This window comes from Athene cunicularia, assembly GCF_003259725.1.
Source record: "Athene cunicularia isolate RWA chromosome Z unlocalized genomic scaffold, athCun1 chrZ_part2, whole genome shotgun sequence".
Taxonomy (NCBI): Eukaryota; Metazoa; Chordata; class Aves; order Strigiformes; family Strigidae; genus Athene; species Athene cunicularia.
Window position 1 is genome coordinate 17,115,729 of NW_020799143.1, and position 3,252 is coordinate 17,118,980.

The following is a 3,252-nucleotide window of genomic DNA, read 5'->3' on the forward strand; positions in this document are numbered from 1 at the left end:
AGATGTATCTTTTCCTGAACAAAGTTAAAAGCAATGGCAGCTTCTGATCATTGTCACATTAGGATTGCACTGCTCTCTGGGGCTATTCATTTTGTCTGAGTTATAGTGTTAGGATTGGAAAAACAGGATTCCCATTTCTCAGGCACTGCAGGGCCTCCCTCATGCCAGCTCACACAAAATGTATCACCCTCCTCTGTTCTGTCTTAAGTAGTTTCGGGAGCAGAGTGAAACCATAAACTAAGTAGGTATTTTTTTGTATTTAAGCAGTTACCATACATTTTTATGCTAAGTGTATTCTTGCCTTGAAAAAGCAGTGAGGGTTTGCTGTGAAATAGTACACAGACTCATCTCATGAGAAGATAAAAATCATTAGGAGCTGGTAACACTGGAACAAAAAATTCAGGTGTCTTTCAATTTTGGCACTTCAGTCTTTTCTCCTATCAGTGGAAAACCTGTTGAGGAAAGACACTAAACTCAGCTTCCAAAAACACACCATGAGCCAATACCAGCATCAGAAGTTCAGAAAGGTGTAGGTAGAGGGTAAGAAAGTACTTCGGCTTACTTCAGCAGCCTGTAAATCTTGTGAAAGACTAATAGAAACACAGGAAAGAGAGGCAGCATCATGAAGACCATCAGGAGATTAAAAACAGTTACAAGAGCAGGGAGTATCTGATAGGTAGGTCTTGCAGACTTAGCTGCAATGTTCTGGTGCCTCAACTCTCTCAGCCTTGTGGGCTGCTGACCTAACGTGCACCCAGCTTTATTCTCTTCATTTTGACTCCTATTCTGCTTCCTCTAATAAATACCAAAGGAAGTAGAGGGTGATGTTTGCTCTCTTGTAGTTGCTTTGGTGACTTTTGCCATACAGCTACTGTGGAGAGGACCCAGCAACATGAACATTACGCGGCCTCTATTACATGTCCACAGACGCATTAGCTTTTAATGAAAGCTTTACAACAGGTATTTGAAAACTTCCTGGCAGCTGCACTAATACCCTACCACCCATTCATGACAACATGGTATTTTTGTTTTTATAGAAATGTATTGAAGAAAAGCCAAGTGGAAAATGTAGTGCTGAGTACACCCACCTCTGAAGTGGCAGTTGGGTTGGGCCAGGAGACAAGTAATCGTTTTGATGGGTGGGGAGTGAGAGTCAGAATTGACTTAATTTTTCCCTTTTCTTGCCTCAGAGGAAAGTAAGATATAAGGAAACTTCAGCTACCCCTGAGAATAGTGAGCAGGTATTGACCAGATCCTTGTTGTTCTCTTTCCCCATTCACAAATTCCACCTGAGATACAAAACTTTTCCTCAACACTTCAGCAGGCCCTCCATTGAGGGTGGATTTGCTGGAAAGTCCTTGAGTTTTTCGACAATGCTTCAAAGCATACATGTCTTGGAAGCACTTATTACAATTAACCTGCTTCCATTCAGGCTTAGTTATGCAGAACATTTGTTCTGATAAGGAAGTGATTTTTAAAGCAGTAAGCAGCTTGCATAAATATAAACATGCATAAGTGCACAGACTGCAGAGACAGAGTCTTATCTACAGAGATCTGCCAGACACCGAACAGAGTCACATTTACTCAGCATTTCCATGATATCAAGCAGCATGATCTTGAAAGTAGATACGCCTGTAACTGAATGAAAGTACTCATGTTTGTTCCGTTAGATAGTCTTCAGTCTTACTGAAAATAAGAACTAGTCACAAACTGAGTATCTGGATTACTGTTAGACTTTACTGGACTAAGAACTGTAAGTCATGCAGAGGCAGCAGCAGAATTCCACATAGGTGCAGTTGTCTGATCACTGACAACACCCTGCAGGAGAACAGCTTTTATTTCAGAGTTGCTTTAAAAATCCCAAGTAAAACACTTCCTTTTTATAGAAAAAAACCCCACATTTCTAGTCCCCTGTTAACTTAGAAGGCAGCTTTAAACAAAACTCCTCAAACAACTAGTACTGCTGCACCTACCACTTAATGGAAATTAAATAGTGAGAGTAGCTAAAAATAGATAGGCGTTTTTCAACGGGAGAAAAAAAAAATGAAAATAAATTCAAATCTCTGGGTATGCGGAGATCTTATGTTCAAATGTCAGGAATCTGACACATGAAAATCTTTCTCTTTTAGAAAATGAGTAAAACCCACATGAACATGCACTCTGTGTATAAAATGGCATTCAAAGAATGTAAATTTTGTTAGCCTTTCTATTACTCTCTTGTACTACTGTATCAAGAAAATCTTCCTCAGAATATTTCAAAGCCTGGTTCCTGTTTGCATTCATGTCTGTCCTTAGAGGTTCCACAGGCAGTTATAAGAATAAGAAATTTCAACTAAGGAAAGTAAAGGCAAAGTCGTTCAGTGACCAGTTCCTACCTCGAGAAGTCTGTGACTCAGTACTGACGAAAAGATATGTTTTACCCTATGGTAACTAACACTGAAAGTACTCTCACAAACCCCAAAACAAAAACAAACAAAAAAAACCCACAAAATGTTTATAGTAATGTTGTCCAATTTAACACCCAGTACAACTGCCTGGTGTTCACCAAGATAATTTCTACATGTTGGCTACTTCAAAGTTAAATGCGTATCTATTTTTTTCACATTATTCTAAAGTAGGAACTAAAATTTTGCCAGGAGCAGAGCAGTCGCTGCACTCCTTGTGCCCACATACTGGATTTTGCTAACTGCTGCCTTATATTTCATAATGAGACACACTGGAAGACTCTGTTACAGGAAAGGTAGCATCTATTAAACCACAACTAAATCTTGTAGGGGAAGGAGAGTATCTGGATCACTCTTCAAGCACAAAATTTAAAATAATATTCTGAGACTTTCTTTAGCCTTGTGTAGAAGCCAGTATTTTAAAGCCATGCCTACAGTTACAGTTCATCACTGAGCTGGAGGACAAATAGTGGCAGCAATAATCTCCTCTGGAGAGAACATATGTCTCTTCTAGTTACAGGACTAACAAGGATCAGCATCATGCTTAGCTGCACAGGTTTAACTCTATTGCTCAAGTCAATAAAATAATACTTCCTACTTCTTATCTACAGTTTAGGACTATGTGATTCTTTTTTGTTTTTTTCACTGTTCACTTCAGATGGGATGTGTTCCGTCTGACCTGCAATACAACTGCACATAAACATACAGTTCAAACCTATAACTTTTCACTAAGGAGAATATACTACCTGGAAAGTAGGTTCCATTGCAAAATACACAAAAAGACAGATAAACACTCCCCCCCCCCCCC